General features: G+C 42.8%; 1 long non-coding RNA gene across 1 annotated transcript; it reads left to right on the top strand.

The window, feature by feature from the left end:
• Positions 1 to 4,217: 4,217 nt before the first annotated feature.
• Positions 4,218 to 9,891, top strand: LOC306917009. Its single transcript, XR_013789082.1, has 4 exons — positions 4,218 to 4,382; positions 7,283 to 7,427; positions 8,975 to 9,071; positions 9,707 to 9,891. It is a non-coding gene; the product is annotated as an uncharacterized lncRNA (long non-coding RNA).
• The last annotated feature ends 13,101 nt before the right edge of the window (positions 9,892 to 22,992 follow it).

The raw sequence follows: 22,992 nt of genomic DNA, 5'->3' as shown, positions 1-22,992 counted from the left end.
CAACTTCAACGCCATGCACTTAACCCTCCATACTTGATAAAACAGACCTGTAAAGAGTATATTTGGTATTTCTCTCTACACTAAAACATTATTAGTATTAGGTCAGAACATAGCAGATCTACAACTTCACAACGTGTTGCAATACTTGATAAAACAGACCTGTAAAGAGTATATTTGGTATTTCTCTCTACACTAAAACATTATTAGTATTAGGTCAGAACATAGCAGATCTACAACTTCACAACGTGTTGCAATGCAACGCAACGCATTGTGAGTTTGTAGATCTGCTTTTTTTTGGCAAATGTTCCTCCCCAGATTAGGGATGCTGGGGGTTCAAGTGGTTACAACAAAAATGGTGTTGTATGCATATTTTTATTATCGCGATAATATAGTTAATCGCAATCATTTTTGCCACAATAATCGTGAAATGTTTCCAAAAAAGGCCTATCTACTAACTTGTAGACCGGCTATTCTTGCGACTTTTGGTTGACACAGTAGCATGAGGAAGAAGGGCATTACTAAAAAACAAACATTTGAAATACAGAGATACAAGGTTTCTGCCCAACATAAACGATAAGCAATCTGACAGTATTTTGTAGGGCTGCACAATGTATTGTAAATATGCAGGATTGGATTTTCTGGGTGTTATTTTGCCTGTGCTTTTGATATCCCTAATCCCTACCCTCTGGTCATACTTTTTATTTTATTTATTTTTTAATGTCCAGTTGGAAATGTGTTTTTATCCCATGTTTATTTTATTTGAAACATATGAGATCAGCCATCATCACACTGATGAAGGCTGGATAGCCGAAACGTTTGTCCTTAATTGTTCAAATATGGAATAAACGTTTTGAACTGCAGTCTTGGTGTGTGCGACCCACTACCTTTATTTTGATATGTTTTGAATGGGTAGCGCACCTATAGTCAGAGCGCGGTCGTCATATGAAGAGCAGAAGAACAACAAAGTTCCAAAAAAAGCAATGTGAATTGGCTGGTACCAGTGGTGCCTATGGTAGTCATAGGGGACTAGTGACGCAGGATACCTTGAAGGTCATTGCAACAGGCATCACCGCTTGGTTCAAATCTCGTGCCGGCGAACAGTCAACGCCAGTGTCCTCACACATTCACACACCAATGGTGGCAATTCGGGGTTTGGAGTCTTGCTCAAAGACACTTGGACAATAACTGCAGTGGTCCGTGTCGTCCAGGGCAGGGTGGTTGAAATCCCTTACATGAGACAGAGTATGGAACTAGGGATGTCCAGATCACCAGATATTTTCTTTGCTCCCAGTCCGATCATTTGAAAATGACGTGATCGGCGCAATTTCTGATCACGTAATCTGATCAACCCTATATCGAACTCATAACTGCACATGATGTTCACAAACCAGGGCAGGCACCTCGAGCAGAAAACGAACCTCAAAACCATTGTTGAATCTTTGTTATGAAGATTTGTTTCTCAGTCAGTAGGATGTAGATTATTTTGCTTCTGAGAGAGGCTGCCTGATAAGTGTGGTTACTGCAGGATCCATGTTGTCTTTCTAATGACCGTGTTAGTTTGATTACTTTTTTTTAATATATTTTTGGAGGGGAAATGAGAAGAACAAGGATCCATAAACAATTAAAAAATAATTATTAAAAATAAATGAAAAAGGTAATCGAAAAAACAGACACCTCACGTATTTGAAGTCATTGAAATTTCCCTTAACATTACACGAACACACAATAACAGAATGTTGAATTATATGACTAAGAAATAAAACAGGCACTAGAATTAAAAGGCCACTTCACCCCTGACACCACCTGATCTTATTTGAATGATGTTTAGGACACTAGAAACACTTTTCCTGGGTTCTTTTGTGTGTAATCTCTGTTTTCAGATATCCTGGACAGGAATTCATGTGAAAGTGAAATTCAATCAAGTTTGTACCTTATTAGTGATATTAGTATAATATTTATTTAATTTGTTTCAGCATAGTGGTGGACGCCATCTTTAAATGGTCCATTTTGAACGCGTGAATCTCGTTTGCGTCCAAGGCATGGTAACGCCCCGACCTGCCTCTGATTGGCCTACCGACACTGCCCGTCTTGACCACTGTCCTCCGAGGTGGATATAGCTATTAGGAGTAGGGATTCAGCAGACTAGCTGAAGACAATGTCGCGTACATTTTGAAGGCTTTCATTGACCAACAATAATAATAATAAGGGAAATGACTAATGAGCAAAGTAAAAGAATATGGAAATGTAATTTATAATGAATATTATTATATATGAATATTACAACCCCTATCACACAGGAAAGTGTATTTATGAAACTAATAATACAACAATCAGCTTAAATACCAAAATAGACGTGATAGACATGTATAAATAGGCCAAGCATGTAGGTAGGCACTGACTGTGAATAAGGACAGTTTTTATAAAGTGATGCAAAGTGTCATGAATGGCGGATTCATCTTCAAAGTGCTGTCCCATTTCTTTCACAACAATTTGGAGGCGCCCTTGCAACCTCTCACCCTCAAGCACTTACAGCTGACGTCACTAAAGTCAATGAGGGTTCAGGGCTCAGGGCTTGAGGGAGGCAATTGGGATTGGGCCCTATATACGCTACCGGCAGTGTTGTGAGGCCCCACAGCTTTCGGACCTGCTACCTGCCTGCTCAGAAGGCTTTAAATACCCCTGTCACTTAATCTCTGCCTCCCTCTAGGGGTTACATAAAGATGGTGCTGGAAGCAGCAAAGATATTTTTGAATGTGGAAGACATAAGTGCTGAAGAACTGGACAACACATTGAGAGAGGGGTGTACCCTGACTCAGCCAAATGCGGCTGAAAAATAGAACCGAACTAGAAAAAGTGCCCTTCTGGGCACAGGTCTCCACCAGGAGGATAGGATTGTGTGTGATGTTTGGCAAAATGTTTAGGAGTAATATAAACATGTTTATTGTGTGTGTGTGTGTGTGTGTGTGTGTGTGTGTGTGTGTGTGTGTGTGTGTGTGTGTGTGTGTGTGTGTGTGTGTGTGTGTGTGTGTGTGATGCGACTTGGCCTGTTGTAGCGCCACCATGAGGCTGATTTGAAAACTGTCAAGTGGCATTTCTTCCTCAGCCTAGTAGCGGGAATAGGCATGCACAGTTTCACCGCAATCGGACGCTGCGTTGAGGAGTTGTGGCGATTTGTATAAAACGGGTACAAAACAGGCTACTCCTGAAAACTTTAGAAGCCAATCGTAGCCAATCAGGATGGATAATTATGAGAAATCAAACAAATCACATGATCACATGACTATGGAGGGAGAGCATGTGTACCGAATTGCGTGAAATTTGGATAAAATCTGAAGGAGTAATATTAGAAAATGTGTTTTACATATGTCGGCCTCCTGGCGGCGCTATAAAGAGCAGATGTGAAAAATTCCAGGCAAAGGTTTTTCCTTGGCCTCTAGGGAGTGTGCATACATGGTTTTACACAGATCGGTGCAGTTATAGGTAAAACACAAATTGGCCAGTTATAGCGCCACCATGAGGCTGAGTTGAAAATATTCAAGTGGCATTTCTTCCTCGACCTAGTGGAAATGTGCGTGCAAAATTCCACGGAAATCACACCATGTGTTCATGATTTGCAGCATTTTGTTTGAAACGGAGCACTCCTGCGAACTTTGGAAGCCAATCTTAGCCAATCAGGATGGAGTCTGAAAAATCTGAAAGACCCGTTTCGTTGAATGGCTGTAGAGAGACTGTGTACCAATTTGCGTAATGTTTGGACAAAATCTGTAGGTGTACTGTCAAAACATTTGTTTTGCACAAAGCGGCCTCCTGGTGGCGCTATAACAGGCCAATGTGAAAACTTTGGGGCAGAGGTTCAGCTCTGGCTTTCAGGGAGTGTGTGTGCAGAGTATGGCTGCGATCAAGCCAACGGTGCCAGAGATTAGCTGTTCACAGACGGACGGACGGACACACGGACGGACGGACGGAGTGCAAAACATACTCTCTCCCCATGCCTTCGGCCTGGTGGAGACAAATATCAGTAAGGGGAAAGTTCGGGTGGGCACTGTAATGATTCACTGAGGATGCCAAAGGAGACATTATATTCCCAACCTGTAGAGAGCAGTAATACCTTTGTAATACGCCTCGCGGCGTCCACACAGCCGGAAATCCAAAAAAAGAAGAAGAAGAACACCGTTACCCACAATGCAGTTGTGAAAACAACATGGCGGTGTGTTGACTGCGCGGTGGCATTTTGATGCACACTTTTACATTTCGGGAAGCGGGGGACCTGCTGTTGACACTTTAACAAACAAAGAAAAGTAAAAACGTGTCGTTTCAAAACAGTGTGGTCGTTAAGCAGCAGGAGGACGTTTGTTAGCAGCTCAACCACTGAAACACAGCAGGTAAACTATTCACGTTGTGCTTCATTCGCTTGTCTTTGTTTGACTTCCTAAGATGGAATATCAATCGTATTTCTCTGCTTGCTTGTAAATCATAAAATCATAAACAACCAGTAGTTACCCCAGTAAAAAACAGGTATTCTTTTCTCCTTTCTCCCCACCGCCGACCCCTTTTTTCCCCTCACTGTATATGTTTCTTTTCCCTTTTTACCTCCTTTATGATGAATTCCTGTTCTGTCCTTTGTCTATATAGAAGTGTCTATTTGTACGTCTCTAAATGTTTTTGATGATTTGAACATGGTGGACCCTATTGGAAACAAGTGTAATGCTTAATTGGGTCGTCCACTCACAGTTAACAGCCTTTGTATTGAGTTTGTGCTTGAAATGTACTGTAATTCTGCAAACTGTTAATACATTTTTCAATCAATCAATCAAAACTAGTTAGGGGAGAACGGGGTAAGATGAACCACTTTTTGCTTAAGTTGTCCTGGAAGCAAGGCAAAATGAGATGGCAGTAAAATCCAATGATCTACCCATATTTCATGATGTCTTCTATCAATTGAAATGTTGAGTAAGCATCTATGACAAAGGGCCATGAAAATATGACCTTTAAAAAAAAAAAAGTGGTCATGTGGCTCAATTTGCCCCAGGTAAGGGGTAAGTTGATCCAAGTCGAGGGTTAAGTTGAACCACATGATATTTTAATGTTAAAAGCTTAAACTTGAACAGATAATGTATTCACTTATCGATAATAATATAACTGTTCTCCCTTTTGCAAATAGTCTTATTTGTTTATTTATTATTTAAACAATATTAAGACAATTCAATATAGTGTGTTATTCAGAACCTTATATTTGCAATATTGTTAATAGTATGTACATTCAAATGAAAGGTCATTCAGTATAATTTGAGTAGCAAAGACTTAATATATGAATAGTGATTCCCATTGACTCAATTTACCCCCAGACATTGGTTCATTTTTCCCACATCCACCATTTTAGAAAACAATGACTAGAATAAGCTACCTCAGACAATTTATTTGCTAAATGATTCACATGGTTCTATCTATTGGCAAATCATCAACGTGTATGATATTACATTCTAGACCTAGGTACAGTTTGCTTTGTATAACAGTCATTTTACATGATGTCTATATTTTACTTTGACCGAGAAAAAACTGTTTTTTGTGCAAAAGATTGTTTTCTACTTTCCCCATGTGCTTCCCAACTTCACAGCCAGGTGTAAATGATGGATGCTTACTAGATTTAAGGTCACATGGCAACACAGTCTAGTCTAGTTTTCTAGATAAAGGGGGTGGTTCAATTTACCCGCTGGCTGGCGTTACTTAATTATATTATTATATATTGGCGATTATTATTCAGACCTTCAGTTAAATCTCTCTCAAACGCTAGGAGACACAGACTATTTAGGCGAGATGTTGTCATTGTAGTTTTGTGTGCACTTTTTACTCTTTGTACACTAGAAAACAGACGTTCAACAGTACATGCGGTGTAATTAGTGCCCTTAAGAGGTAATGTACTGGCGAAACGGCTGAGCATGCATCAAATTAAATACCTTCACCAGTCACCTTCTCCCACTGAACCCCACCCCCTGGCTCTCCTTGAACACAAAGGTGTTGCATTTGCATGTCTATGGGAGGGTCGCGCCACGTAATGGACATGCCTGTGAATGGCACGTCAACATGGCTTTGCATATTTGCTATAAAGCAACGAGGTTCAAAGTGCAAACAGTGGTGTGCTGTTGATTTTAGACAGCTATCTGGGTCCCTGGGTCTGTCCCTGGCTGGCTGTGTCCGAGCACAAAAATAGCTTTTGGTTGGTTTTCACAACCAAGTGTCACTGTTGCGCAGCCGCACTCCGGTGCGGTATTTCTGAACGCTCCCAACGTTAAACAGAGGCGTGTTTGTCAACCCATATATTTCATGGTGCTACTGTATCGATACAGCAGTCTTTCTAGAGAAAGGCCAAGAAATGGCCAAGACGTTTTGGCCATTATCTCTGGAACGGGAGGTCCAATTTGCTCAGTTTAAAGTGTGTTGGATACGTGACAATCAGGACATTAAGCACATTGGATTGGTGGGCCAGTCAAAATTGCGCCGCGGGCCGGAAGTGGCCCGCGGGCCAGAGTTTGAGTATCACTCGGCTACAGTAAGTTCCTGGGGGTCTGGATGTTCCGGGGACCCCACAGGGACCCCTTACATGGTAACTGTCATTTCTCGACCGTTTTGGATGCGGGGCGGCTCGCCGGAACCGGGCCGGCACCCTGGCCGCGTTCCTGGGGGCCAGGAACTTCCGGGGACCCCCACACAGAGTTGCACCACTCACTTAACAACGGGTGTGCAGAGTTGCTATGTTTTAACGACATCACGTGCACGCGCAGATGCAGCTTAGAGGCTGATCAATTGGTTATTTTATTTAATGAAACATGTGTACGTATTGAATGAAAAATATGAATTATGAACCTACAGTGACTAGTCCAGTGTGGTGCCGTGACACAAGTCCAGTGGTGCTGCAGAATACTTTAATATTTGGAATGTATCAATGTCACTTCAGTTTAACCACTAAACCCTTTATACTTGGACCACCAAACCTAATATATGGACTCCCAAACCTAAAATAGCCGATCTACAAGCTCACAACACGTCACAACTTGACCCGAGCTTGTAGATTTGCTATTTTTGGTCATTGTTTTCACTTTCGGTCCAGTGGGCACGTTCTTTAAAATATCATATTGTCCCTAAGCAGCCATTTTAATTGAGGCAGAAGCGAGCCTTTAGTTTGCCGAATGAATGTGTGGCCTTATTTATTTACCATTGTCTTTCTTATTTTCATAGTGCAGATGAATTGAACTAAAACATTATTTTCTGTTGGTGATTTCCACAGAGCACCACAGGAGGAGATCTCACGCCATCAGGAGAGATGGCCTCCAAAATATATTCAGCACGGTCAGAGGAACAGCGGGAGATGGACCAGCGACATGGACTGTTTGATGCAAAGCTGCAACCCGTAGTAAAGTTGTACAGGATGGGTATGTACCGTTTTATTTACAGCTAGTTAAACATGTGAGCCATGAGCTATTGCACATTTAATCGCTTCCATAGCGACAATCTGCCGAAATCTCTCACGGCCCACGTCTATTTTACATTTAGGTGGCTGCTGCACAAACATTGACTGCCAACAACGGATATTTTTATTTATGCGGAACTGCCAAAGACTGTGCTTTACATTCAATGTTCTTTTCAGTGGTTTACCATAGATGGCGCTCTTCGCCAACGTATCAATGGCTTTAGGTTGCTAAGCGACAGATACAACTGGAAATGCAGCAGCGTAACTAGACATCAGTAGGCCCCCACGAACGCTGGTCAGCACCAGACATAGGGCTGACCTTCGATCACGCTTTTGAAGATCAACGCTTCGAAACAAAAGGCAAGCAGTGACGCACAATGAATTAGGCTTAAAATAAATAAAACAACGATCGGATGTTTATAGGTCAGATCAATTAGCAGAGCGGAGCAGCTTCTCACTGACCAGCTCTTAAAGTTTACTTACTTTAATAATATGACATAGTGTTGGATCTCCATTCTCCAGACAAACAAACCTTGGATTATAATTATTGGATTAGGCCTATAATTCTTCTTTCTTCAAACCAGCACGAGCCACGAGGTAAGAAACGATATAATTATTCACTGTTCGCACAGCACCCAGGCATATTATAGTTAGTTACCGTACTTATATTAGTGCAGAAAAGAGACAATAAATCCCACTTTGGAGAAGATGCGCTCCGAAGGGGTTGTATAGTGGCAGGGAATCGGGGATGGATAGAATCCTCTTCGCTATATAGGTGCCAACTTTGCATAACGTGGCACATTATTTTTCCACCACAGTGGTCGTGGTGGCAATGACTGTAGCTGCAATTGTTGACTTCCTTGTTAATTAACACGTGAGGACGGAGGAGGCTATTCGATTTTTTATTTCAAGATCGACTCCCGTGCGTATCGATCGAATGTCGATTAATCGATTTTTTGGGGTCAGCCCTAACCAGACACCACCCTCCCTTGCGCGGTCTGCGTTTTGGTTTATAAACAGCGGGGCACTGTACAGTAGTTTGGATTTGTGAACAGAGCAGCAGCATCCAGTCTGGACTCGGGAGAGCCCACTGCACACTCGCCACTTCTGACTTCATGTTATTCTCCACCAGAGCTGTTGTAATTGGGAGGCGAGGCACGTGTGTGCCTATGGTGTGTGGCTGTGTGCTAGCAGCAGCCACCATCAGGCTCCGCCAAACGTTGGTCAACTCAACTGTTATTGCATCTCTGTATGTATTTATAATTTTATTTTACCGACAGCACGGTTGGGCGGCCGTGTGTCGCCCCCCTTGCTACTGAGCCCCAACGCAGTTGCTTTGTCTGCGTCACGCTAGTTACGCCCCTCCGGAAATGAACCGGATCAGATTTATAAATATACATTACGTACATCCACAACAAAAATAAATTATGTTATTATTATTAAGCTCAGAGCAGTTTCTGGTTTTAGTTAATCCTAAACTCCTCTGGGATTTCAATGGTTTCTTTCCAGACTCAGAAGTCCAGACAGCAGGCTCAGATGAATTCTCCAGACCCAGCCAGACCTGTTTCAGTAAAACAGGAGGAACCTGAAGAGCAGCCAGACCTCAGTAAGTCTCTCTCTTTTCCAGCTTCAAGGTGTTCATTGTCACATAACAACAGCTGTTGCTGCAACCGAAACGGCTTGTAAATCCACCCATCAGTTCAATAGTTAAAGTCCATTGAAAATTGAATGGTGGTCTCGGGTGAAGTGGAACGATACAGGAAGGGGGTGTTCCAATATGAGTGTTCTAGAAATTTCTCTAACATGGGAGTGGATGGCAGGCCAGTTTTATTCTCACTGGAGACCTAGCCTGTGCACCATTTCATTTAGGGTATATGATCCTGTCGGGGGCGGATTATATTGTTACGCCATGTTGTAGTATTCTTTTGTAGTCGACAACGACAACTTCCTTTTCCCTCAAACCGATTTTTTTATTGTTATTCTTCCGGTTTGAGGGAAAAGGAAGTTCCGTTTGATTGTTCCTGACTTTACATGATGTAACAATATCATCCGCTCCCGACCGGATCATACTGATTTTTTAAACGGAGACCAGGCTTTCCTCCGAGGTGGTGGAAAGCCTGGTGAGGCGAGGTTACTGGAGACCTAGTGGAGAATACTAATAACAATAATATTATTATTGTTATTAGTATTCTCCACTAGGTCTCCGGTTATTAAATTCCTTATTCACTTGCTGCATTTCAGACCAGTGTGTGGAGTCCAGACTGCAGGTGAAGATGAACTCTCCAGACTCAGCCACAGACGTTTCTATTAAACAGGAACCTGAAGACGTTTCTATTGAACAGGAACCTGAAGACATTTCTATTAAACAGGAACCTGAAGACATTTCTATTAAACAGGAACATGAAGACGTTTCTATTAAACAGGAACCTGAAGACATTTCTATTAAACAGGAACCTGAAGACCACCAACACCTCAGTAAGTTTCATTTGCTCTTCCTTTTTCTCCTCCTATTTTCTGTTCTGTCGGGCTGCCACAATGTCTTATTTAAAGTTATTTTCACTACAATAACAATGGCAAAATATATCAGGACACTGATAATATGCCAATATGAAACTCCATCATTGGAATATCTCTCAAATTTAATTTAGAAATATTATTTTCTTATTACCATAAACAAAAGCAACATCATATTTTGCACAAATGCAATGAGAATGTAAACTTGACAATATAAGTTCACCATGTGATTTTCTTTACAGTAAGTAGGTCTCAAACAGATTTTCATGGTGTGTCTCTGTAGAAGACGAGGTGTCTAGAAATGGCTCTGTGAGTCTGAACTGTGTAAGATGACAGATCTCTGACTGGCTTTTAATCAGCTTCTTCATTTGAGGTTTAACCATTTGAACCCTAGTATACCTACAGTATATTGTGGGGGGAACAGTTGCCTGTGTCATAACCCGGCCCGTTGGGCCATGACAAATGGAGGAGGACGCAGTAACAGTGTTCAAATAACAATACTTTATTCACAAAAAGGTAACTAATACTATAAAAGGTCAAATAATGCTTACAGAATGTATGAGATGTGGAAGTCAGTGAGATCAGTGGTGTCAGTGTGGATGTGTGGATAGTATGGTGAATGGGTGTTGTAGTGTGCAAATCAAACAGGTAAGGGAAAGAAACAGAAGGGTGCTGTCATCTGGAGAGGGAAACGATAATGGCTGGCAAGCCCTCTTTTATAGGAGGTTCCAGGAGCACTGGACAGGTGCTCCTAATACACCTAATGAGTCTGTAAGTGGGCCGACGCCCACATGATCTGTGAGAGAAACACACACACAGGGCAGTACCATATACACAGCATAGGCCCTGTAGGCCAGGCCAAGGGGCCGTGACACCCTCCCCCTTCAAAATGAGGGACCATAAGGGACCGAGTTGGTCTAAACCTTAACTTAACAACAAATTTAATCAAATAAATCAAGAAGAACATATAATGAACATTTTAAAGTGAATTTAAATCCAACTTGCCGCCAAACTACTTTCGTTCCAACCAATCCTGTCCACAACCAGCACACCCGCTTCCCCCCCTCAGCAACCAAGATTTACCATGGATTCCTGGAGCATCTAAGAGGAGAGGAGCAGGAGGCAGGAGCAGACAGAAAAAGGAGGAGCAGAAGATGGGACAAGAGAAACACAAGTTATATTTTTGCCTCCAGTTTAAGGCACTCTGGAAAGGGCATCTGCCACAACATTTTCTACCCCCTTAATGTATCTGATTTCCAGCCAATAAGACTGCAACATTAGGGACCAGCGAATTAATCTCTGATTGGGACATTGCAATGAATTTAGAAAAGTTAGTGGGTTATGGTCAGTGTAGACCACCACAGGCGCAGCCCCAGACACTACATAGACATCAAAATGTTTCAATGCCCATATTAAAGCCAGAGCCTCCTTTTCTATAGTTGAATAATTCAACTGGTAGGAGTTAAACTTTCTTGAGAAAAAGCTCACGGGTTTGTCGAATCCCAAGTCGTCTGTCTGTAATAAAACCCCACCAGTACCCACGTGACTAGCATCCACCTGTAGAGTGAATGGACGGTCAAAACGAGGTGCTGCAAGGACAGGAGCAGAACATAACAGACCCTTGATAGATTCAAATGCTTTTTTACATTCGTCAGACCAAATGTATTCAACACTAGACTTTAACAGATTAGTGAGGGGAGCCACAACAGTAGAGAAATTACGACAGAAACATCTGTAATACCCTACTAGACCAAGGAACCGCAGCAACTCTTTTTTTGTGGATGGAGCTGGGTACTGTGCAACTGCACTCACTTTTGCCACAACTGGGCGAACCTGACCCTGTCCAACCACTCGACCAAGGTAGGTCACTGTGGCCTTGGCAAATTCACACTTTGCCAGGTTCACAGTGAGACCAGCCTCGGCCAGGCGCCTGAATAGAGCGTGAATGCGTTCCACATGTTGAGACCATGAGTCCGAAAACACAACGACGTCATCTAGGTAGACCGTACAACCCTCAAGATCTCCCAGCACACATGTCATGAGTCGCTGAAATGTCGCAGGTGCGTTCCGCAACCCAAATGGCATTACTTTGTAGGAAAACAGACCTTTTGGAGTTATAAAGGCAGAAATTTCCTGCGCCCGCTTGGACAAAGGCACTTGCCAATATCCTTTAAGTAGATCAAATTTGCTTACAAACTTGGCATGTCCAATTTCATCTACACAATCTTCCATACGAGGAAGAGGAAATGAGTCTGGTTTAGTGACAGCATTTACTTTTCGAAAATCTGTGCAAAACCTGAAAGTGTTATCAGATTTCGGAACAAGGAGACAAGGCGACGCCCAGCTCGATGCAGACGGCTCAGCTATACAGTTTTCCAGCATGTATTTGATCTCGGCATCTAGATGCTTCCGTTTCTCAACATTTACTCTGTAAAATCTCTGCCGGATAGGGAGAGCACCTTCGACCTCAATGTCATGCTCAATCAGATGAGTTTGACCAGGGGTATCATTGAACAGGCATGGGAAAGCCCGGATAACCTCAGTCAAATCTGCTCTCTCTTTCCCAGGCAAATGATGTAACAAAGCATCCAGATTACCGAGTGTCTCAGAGTTTCTCAACCGACCTTGTAACAAGGCTGGGTCAACAGCAGGCAAACCGTCTTCTTCCTCCTCCTCAACCGAATGAGGAGAAGTGATCACCGACACTCTACTTGCTAAACACGCAGCATGAACGTCATCCACCTTAGACTGTACATCAGGCGAAGTGGACGCACGATCATGATACGGCTTTAACAAGTTAACATGACACAGTTGAGTGGATTTCCTCCGCAGAGGAGTGGAAATCGTATAGTTCAAGTCAGAAATTTTCTTGACTACAGTATAAGGACCTGAAAATTTGGCTTGGAATGGCGAGCCTATGATTGGCAACAATGCCAAAACACGATCGCCAGGGCTGAAAACCCTCAGCTCTGTGCGCCTGTCATAAAGTTTCTTCATCTTGCTTTGGGCACACTCCAACTTTTCTCTAGCTAGCTCTGCAGCTGCATAAAGTCGACGCCGGAAACCATTGACATAGTCTAGCAGGTTGCGAGGAGCTTCAACACCTTTCCACTGGTCACTCAAAATGGCTAAAGGCCCCCGTACAGTGTGGCCAAAAACCAAGTCATTTGGGCTAAACCCAGTGCTCTCCTGTGTAACCTCCCTGGCTGCAAGCATCAACCAAGGCAAACCTTCCTCCCAATCCCCCTCCATTTGTGTGCAATAGGCACGCAGCAATGACTTCAATGTCTGATGGAACCGCTCCAATGCACCTTGGCTCTGCGCATGATAAGCAGAGGCCAGATTGTGTTTGACATTAAGCTGCTTCAATACCTGTGAGAAGAGATGAGAGGTGAAATTGCTCCCCCTGTCACTCTGGATGACCTTGGGAATGCCGAAAATAGAAATGAACTGTGACAAGGCCCTCACAACTGACCTAGCCGTAATGGTGCGTAATGGATAGGCTGCAGGGTAACGAGTACTTTGACACATTGCAGTGAGAAGATATACTGCACCAGATTTAGAGCGAGGAAGTGGGCCCACACAGTCAATGATCAAATGCTCAAAGGGTTTACTGATAGCTGGAATTGGCAACAGAGGAGCAGGTTTGAGGATCTGATTTGGTTTACTTGTTAACTGGCATGTGTGGCAAGTCTTGACATGCGCCGCCACATCTCGCTTCAAACGCGGCCAGTAAAAATGCCTCAGCACCCGATCATAAGTTTTCCGGACACCAAGATGCCCTGACCCCTCATGTGCCAATTTCAAAACAGAGTCACGAAAGTTAGCTGGCAGCACAATTTGGAGAATGGGATCACCCACGAAACCCTCACCATGTGGGACCCACTTCCTTACCAGCAACCCATCCTGAAGGAAGTAGCCACGGGCACTGCTCTCTATCTCCGCATCAGTAACCACCTGATCCAGCAGACATTTGAGTGAGAGATCAGCCTGCTGCTCCACCCTCAGGTCATCCTGTGAGACTGACAAAGGAAAGTCAGCTAAGGAAAACATTGGTCCTGAAACTACATTTTTGTTCTTTCCTAAGGTACTTGCATTTTCATCAGACTGTGCACGCGCCATAGCGCGTGTCACTGCACAAGCTGTGAACACTTCAGGAAACTCAGTTTCATCTTCATCAGGTTGAATTCTTACCAATGGCACTGAATCCACTATTAAAGGTGGTGGTACATCCGCCCACACACGTGCCCCAGCCAAACCATTACCCAGGATGACATTTACCCCTGCCACAGGTAAAGCGGGACGCACTGCCACGCCTGTCAGACCCTGGAAGAAATCGGAATATAGCATGACGTTGTGAACAGGCACATGGAGGACAGTTAAACCCATCCCCAAAACAGGAATAGAGGACTCTGTAGCACTTTCTGCATTAAATGGCAACACTGATGCTTCAATAAATGTGTCAAAAGCTGCCGTGTCACGCAATATTGTTACTGGTACCTTGACATTGCTTCCTACCAGTGACACAAAACCCTCACTGACAAACGGCCTATAGGATGCATCAACCTCAAGAACTTGACATGACCCATTGACTTCCCTGACCTGTACCTCCCCCATGCTTAGTGCAGGCACAGCCATAGCCGCACCTTTTGCAGGGAAAGAGGTAGACTTAGATGTCTTCGCTTTTAGAGCGTAACAATCAATTTTCCAGTGCCCCTTCTTGTGACAGAAGTTGCATATTTTCTCCTCACGTGTGCCATACTCAGTCTTCGCCTCCAACACCGCCATGCCTGAACCACCAGGAGAGCCACTTTTGCCACGTGCGCCCTCACCACCATCATTAGGCTGGCCAAAGGAGCGCCGATCTCCATGAGAGCGCTTGTGTGTCAGCACATACTCGTCTGCCAAAGCAGCCGCTTCGGCAGCAGTTTCAACTCTCCGGTCACTGATGTAGTTGGCAATGTGCTCAGGCAAGGTGTTCTTAAATTGCTCAAGGACTATCAGGTTACACAACCCATCATAATCCCCCACATCTAGTGCGGCGCACCAGCGAGCAAAATAGCATGACAAGTCACGTGCAAACTCTAGATGAGTCTTGTTGTCAGTTTTCCGCCATGTGCGGAAGCGTTTACGGTAGGCTTCTGGAACGAGTTCGAAAGCCTTTAGCACCGCTGACTTAACCTTGGAATAACTTTGACTGTCCGCAGGGCTAAGACAGGAATAGGCCTCCTGCGCCCTGCCTGTTAATACACATTGGAGCATTAACGTGCGGGCAGACTCTGGCCATTGACGAACCTCGGCTACTCGCTCAAACATGGAAAAGAAAGTCTCTGGGTCCTTTTCATTAAATTTGGGCACAAGGCGCAAATTGCTGAAAATGTCAAAATCATGGGCTTGAGAACCCAAGGCCGTTGGCCTACCACCGGACACCCCAACATGGTCAGCTGACAGTTTGCCTTCTTTTATTAACTCAAGTTTGCTTTTTTCCACCTCAATCCTAGACTGCTCTACCCGCAGCCTTTCAACCTGGATCTCTGACTCTGACTTCAGCCTCTGCTGCTCTGTCCGCAGCGTAAGCTGCTCTGTCTGCAGAATAATCAACTCTTTCTGTTGCTCAAATGTGAGAAGCTGACTAGTGGGTAGTTTAGGCTCACTAACCACTACCTCAGGGGACTCTTCTAGGATCCCCAGGTCTATCAGATTGGCAATCAAAATTGATTTTATTTTAGTCTCCCTTATCCTTCTGTCATGAATCTCAATTTTGTAATAATCCGCCACTCTAAGCAGCTGGTCCTTACCCAAACTACTTAGAGTTGCATCACATGGAGTCTCAAAAAAAACTTCAGCAGTAGCCATTTTTCAAGGCAAAAAACTAGACGTGACAGTTTTTTTTTTTTTTTTTTTACACCACTCTACAAAGTAGCTTTTTTTCTTTTTTTTTTAATGAATTAATTTGTTTTTTAAATAGAAAACAAAATTCCCAATCGGAACAAACGTTCCCTCCCTGCCAATTTAGGACAGGTGAAACCGGTGCGCCTACAGGAGCGGTGTTCCCCCTACCTAAACTGCCTAACCAAAAACCAAACTACCATAACTTGCCCTAGTCTTCAGTGGGCCTCCCGAGTTCCCCTGCCAACACTGGGCATCTCAGGGGTACCACCCTATCCCAGCTTGTGTGGGACAGCAATCTATCAAACCCAAAAAAACACAAAGAAATCAAACAAACGAATCCCATATGGGGGAACGCCGCTGACCTATGTGGGTGGGGAACACCTCCCCTCAGATTGTCTAGACACACCTGCCCCACTTGCCCTAATTACCACAATAAGTGGCAACTAAATGACAGCACAAAACAAAATTTAAATAATTGTATTTAACAAAACAGATAAATCAATTACTCAAAAATGTTAACAAAACAAAATGTTAATTAAACAAATTGACCCTCAAATTAATCAAAACAAGTTGTCATTCAAAACAACTTGTTAACCAAACATTTCCAAACAAATTGTTATTCAAACACCACCATGCACCTCCTCAAAAATGCTGTGACTTAAATTGCCAAAGTAGGCTTCAAACAACAGGAAATTTTCTTTTACCTGTTCGTAGAGTCACAGCCAACCCGAGTTGCTTTAAGTGGCCGCGAGCCCCCAATTTGTCATAACCCGGCCCGTTGGGCCATGACAAATGGAGGAGGACGCAGTAACAGTGTTCAAATAACAATACTTTATTCACAAAAAGGTAACTAATACTATAAAAGGTCAAATAATGCTTACAGAATGTATGAGATGTGGAAGTCAGTGAGATCAGTGGTGTCAGTGTGGATGTGTGGATAGTATGGTGAATGGGTGTTGTAGTGTGCAAATCAAACAGGTAAGGGAAAGAAACAGAAGGGTGCTGTCATCTGGAGAGGGAAACGATAATGGCTGGCAAGCCCTCTTTTATAGGAGGTTCCAGGAGCACTGGACAGGTGCTCCTAATACACCTAATGAGTCTGTAAGTGGGCCGACGCCCACATGATCTGTGAGAGAAACACACACACAGGGCAGTACCATATACACAGCATAGGCCCTGTAGGCCAGGCCAAGGGGCCGTGACACCTGAAATAGTCAATCCACAAGCTCACAACACATTGCAATTAGCTGCAATGTAGGAATTGCTGTTATGTTCTGTCCGTTAATTTGACATGGACATCACAATCACATTGGACGAACCAGATGCATTGCTTAAAGTGTATATTGCACGAGTGCTATTTTTCAGCACCTATCAACAGGAGGCTTTTCTAATTGCACTATAGTCGAAACCCAATCAAGTACAAAAAATATAATATATAAATATATACAGTGAGTTGCTGCGTTTAGCTGTAGCCTATAGCAGGCTATATGGTTCAATTTTGTGAATAGTTAATAGTGAATGTACTTCCAGCTTCCCTGCGTTGGCTGATCTGAGCACGCAGGAGAGTTTGTAGGGTCCGATAACAAGAACGCAAGAATACAAGAACGCAAGCCCCTAAAAAACATGCTCACCCCGGGTGTAGTAGGCTACTTAAAGGAACGCAATCAGGTGTGAATTAATGAGTCATAATTTGCAAGCAGTGTTTGTGGAAACATCCAAGTCATGCAAGGTAACACGCCTCACAAAACCCCAGCCGCCAGACCACAAACATGTCAATAACACAAAGGCTATACTAGTGCAGCGCCATATCAACATCATTCAAAATGAGGCATTTAAGTGTAAATGACAAATATGCTACAATCGATAATATGGCGTCTCGTTCTTACACCTTTGTTGCCTTACCTAAAAGGACAGTCATGACGGAACTGAAGAAGTTCTGACGACAGTGTCACTCTGCCGAAAGATAAAGTCCACAGCGTGTCTCATCACAACGTACTGTGAGCTTGCTTGTAGGTCAGATACTTTCAGCGAGCAACGCTGCCATAAGACAAAATAAGCCTGAAGTGTAAAGCCAAATATATCCTTTGTCATATCACGGGGTCCCACACCGAAAATAGCCACTCTACAAGCTAATCTGGTTGTCCTTCTTTTTGAATATTTTGCAGGGCCTTTGCTCCTAGACCATAAGGGTCATAACACATTGTATTTGTTTTTTTGTAGACTTTCTGCACGTTCCTGTGTGTAAAGAGGAGGTTCCACCTGAAGAGGAGAGGAGCTCCAGGCTGGTCCAGGAGGAACCACAAGCTCCAGAGATGAAAGAGGAACAAGAGGACTTACTTCAAAGACCAGAAGAGGCTGGTGGAGCAGCGTTGACATTACTAGCAGTGAAAAGTGCAGAAGATGATGAAAACAGAGAGACAGAGCCTGTAGCCGGCACCTCAACCGAACACATGAAAACACAAGCTGATGTAGACGACTGTGGAACATCACATCCAACTAGTGACCACCAGCTCCTCTCTTCACACTGTTCTGATTGTGACACTGAAGACAGTGATGAGTGGGAGGAGACTAGGGGAGATCAGTCAGCTTTAAACACACTGAAATCACAAAACACACAAAATGTGGGAGGACAGAGCAAGCTGTCCAAGGACCTGAAATCATCGAAACAAACTGACTCCATGTGGAGTCACACAGGGAAGAAAAGTTTTAATTGTACAGAATGTGGCAAAATGTTTAATCTAAAGGGGTCTTTAAAATCACACATGAGGATTCATACAGGTGAAAGGCCATTCGCTTGTACAGTATGTGGTAAAGGCTGTGTTCACACAGGTCATCTAAAAACACACATGATGACTCATACAGGCGAAAAGCCATTTTCTTGTACAGTATGTGGTAAAGGCTGTGTGAACACAAGTAATCTAAAAACACACATGAGGATTCATACAGGCGAAAGGCCATTCTCTTGTACAGTTTGTGGTACAGGCTTTACTCGGATGGATAGTCTAAAAATACACATGATGATTCATACAGGTGAAAAGCCATTCTCTTGTACAGTATGTGGTAAAGGCTTTGTTAACGCACGTAATCTAAAAACACACATGATGATTCATACAGGTGAAATGCCATTCTCTTGTACAGAATGTGGTACATGCTTTACTCAGGCGGGTAGTCTAAAAACACACATGAGGATTCATACAGGCGAAAAGCCATTCTCTTGTACAGTTTGTGGTACAGGCTTTACTCAGGCGGGTAGTCTAAAAAAACACATGAGGATTCATACAGGTGAAAGGCGTGAAAGGCCATTCTCTTGTACAGTATGTGGTAAAGGCTGTGTTGACACACATAATCTAAAAACACACATGAGGATTCATACAGGTGAAAAGCCATTCTCTTGTACAGTTTGTGGTACAGGCTTTACTGAGGCGGGTAGTCTAAAAAAACACATGAGGATTCATACAGGCGAAAGGCCATTCTCTTGTACAGTTTGTGGTACAGGCTTTACTCAGGCGGGTAGTCTAAAAACACACATGATGATTCATGCAGGCGAAAAGCCATTCTCTTGTACAGTTTGTGGTACAGGCTTTACTCAGGCGGGTAGACTAAAAACACACATGAGGATTCATACAGGTGAAAGGCCATTCTCTTGTACAGTTTGTGGTACAGGCTTTACTCGGGCAGTTAATCTAAAAACACACATGAAGACTCATACAGGCTAAAAGCCTTTAGTTTAAGACATAATGATCATCCTAGGATCATCCTAATCCTAGGATGACAATGATGCAAAAGCAGAGGAATTACATGTGTATTTTGACAATATCAACATGACAGAATAAAATACCCATTAATAGTTTCTTGTGATGGAGTTTAATTTGTATCTTGTGTATGGATGCACACACACGCACGCGCGCACACACACACACACACACACACACACACACACACACACACACACACACACACACACACACACACACACACACACACACACACACACACACACACACAACTTAACTTAAAAAAAACTTAACTTAAAAAAAAAACTTAAAGGAAAAACTTTAAAAGGAAAGAAAAACTTTAAAAAAAACTTTACTTAAAAAAAAAACTTAAAAAGGAAAAACTTAAAGGAAAGAAAAACTTAAAAAAACTTAACTTAAAAAAAAAACTTAAACACAAAAAAAGATAACTTAAAAAAAACCTTACAAAATTACGTAATTTATTCTAATTGTTGTTTTTGCAATTTACGAGCTGCGTTCGCTTCCCGCGTTCGCGCGTCTTACTTGTAATGTACCTTTGGACCATAACAAAGCCACACATGCATCACAGTTACGATTCTATTTAACTATCATCGTCATTTAAAGCTATATTCAGTGATTTGAGGGATTTGGGAAAACCCCTGTCCGCTAGGAGGCGCCTCCTTGAAGTTATTCCTCCATGATACGGGAACGCGCAGAGGTTTTTGGCTACTAGCTACCTATTAGCATCGAACATTCGCCATCTTATTGGCCAAGCCCATTCTGAACGGGAACCCCTTTTGGTGTTTTAAGCATTATCCTTTAGCTATTGAAAAATAGCAGATCTACAAGCTCATCTACGAGCTTGTAGATCTGCTATTTTCTTTAAATCGTGAAAATGTGTCGCAAATCTTTGAATATATATTCTTTCAGAACGTTTTTAACTCAAATCTTTGCTTCTGGGAGGTCCCTGGAACAACATATTTTCAGATTGGGGTCTGTGGCCAAATACAGATAATTCCAGGGGACCTTGACATGGAAAGGTTGAGAACCACTGACATAGAAACATGGGTTTTTCAGACAACTGTTAGAATTCAGAAGCCTTTTTAAAAAAAAATCGTCCTCAGGTCTAAATGGGTTAACGTTGTCGCACTGGTGTGATATGTCCCGTTGCATGGTTGTAGTTGCAAGGCGACGCAAGTGATTCAATTCTAAGGCGCTGTATTGGCATGTGAAAAATATTAACATTGCCAAAGCAACTGTCAAATATAATACTATATAATATAATAAAAACATCTATGTCACATTGGGTCATTATGTATTGCTTATGAGTATAAAGCTTTTAGGAAATAAATATATTTGTATAGTAGCTTTTGGACAAATAGCAGCATTTCTTTCCTCAAAACTATTTAAGCAGTAGGCTATACAAAAAAAACGTAAAACTTTAAAATGCGTTTAAAAAGGTAGCAGTTATGCTTCTGTATGTGAAAGGACGCCAAGAAGTAAAGCGCGAACGTGTGCATTGGGAACTCGACCGCTCACGCTGCACACAGATGTAATAAACGAGCTGCGTCACTCATCATTTATCAATTATCCCATTTAATTCAACCCCAACAACAACAACATGCCACCTAAGCATTCGGAGGTCTGGACCGTTGCAAACAAGGATAAATTGGTGTTTCTTTTGCGTCAACACCAATGCCTGTACAACACTTGAGTTGACTTACTGGCAAATAATGTCTCTATTGTGCTTTTCTTCTGTTGTTGGCTCTCTTTCATTTCTTCTTCCTCGTGGCAGTGCAGCCTGTGGAAGTTGATGGATGGAGATCTCAGGTGCATCTTGATTAGATGTATTGTAATCACCACCTATAAAAACAAAGCAGCACTAAAACGTGCTTCATTGGTATACACCAATGCAAATCAACTTCTTTCTATATGTATCTGCGGAATATACAGTATAGCAACTGCTTATATATTTTTTTCTAGTTAAGATGATCACCACCACCACGCTGTTCTGCCAGGAAGTTGTCCAGTGCACAGCATGCAAGCACAATGTTGTCAACGGTTGTTGGTGTTACGATTCTGGAGAGGAAAACACCCCAGCGGTTCGCCATGTGCCCGAAGGCGTTCTCTACAACTGTTCTTGCCCTCGACAACCTGTAGTTGAATACACGCTCTGCACATGTCAGACCTCTGTCTGCATGGGGCTTCAGAATGTACTCAGTCAGTGTGAATGCTTCATCCGCCACGCATATGGAGCCAATTGCTGTGTTCCATGGAGTAGTGTTGGGTTAGGGATTTTAGCCATCCTGTTCTCCAGCGACTTCTGTAGCGTACACCCTTCAAAAACTCCACCATCTGAGACTCTGCCATTACATCCCACGTCGACATACAGGAACTTACAATAATGTCAACCAATGCCATTAGGACAATAGAGCCAGGATCCATGTTTGTAGTTCCTGTAGATTTGTAGTTCCTGTAGATAGAGCGGTCGTGATCATGAATTTCTGTGGACAATTAATTGTCAAATAATTGCAATTAGCTATTTTATGGTGTTTTTAAAGCACAACATTTTATAATTTAAAAATGTTAGCAGAAATAGGCTATCTACAAGTTAACAATGCATCACAATGTGATGCATTGTGAGCTTGTTTTGCCATTTCTCAACAGATTAAGAAATTCATAGATGAATGGAAACTAATCTGACAAAGAAAAAACAATGCTGATTATCTTAATTGCATTAAGGCGATTATGTAGAATTGTAACAGGACTACCTGAATACTGAACCAGAGTTTCGTGGGGGGTAGATATAGACATGTTTGCCATCCAATGCGCCGAAGCAGTGGATTTGAGGAAATTCCACTTCTCCTCAAATCCTTTTGCGACCTCGAGCCACTCCTCTGCTGTACTAGGACACTGAAAAAGAGATGCAATTAAATGAAATGTTATTGAAAATGAAATGTTATTTGCTACAACTGTCTGTTATCATCATTTTTACAGGAGGATGATGATGGCAAGGACCGTGATGATGATGATGCAGAGGGAGAGAGCAACAAAGAGAATGAGGCAGGAGAGAATGTGGCAGCAGAGAATGAGGCAGGAGAAAACGAGGCAGGAGAGAATGAGGCAGGAGAGAATGGGCCGATTCATACTCCTATTTTACCGCTGTAGTGCCGAAATGATTTCGGCTCGTCAGACATTTTCAGTAGCACCGAAGAGCCGACTTTAGGACGGTACCCGCCCCCCCGAACCTCAAATGACGTCACATTGTAGGCTCTACAGAGCCGAACCCACTTTTATTCGGCTCTAAAATAGGAGTATGAATCGCGCCAATGTGGCAGCAGATATGGAGGAAGAGGTAGGGCATGCAGGAAGAGGAACTGCAGGAAA

The sequence above is a fragment of the Electrona antarctica genome, assembly GCF_951216825.1.
Source record: "Electrona antarctica genome assembly, chromosome: 24".
Taxonomy (NCBI): Eukaryota; Metazoa; Chordata; class Actinopteri; order Myctophiformes; family Myctophidae; genus Electrona; species Electrona antarctica.
Note: the sequence above shows the minus strand (reverse complement) of the source record. Positions and strands in the feature narration are given on the sequence as shown.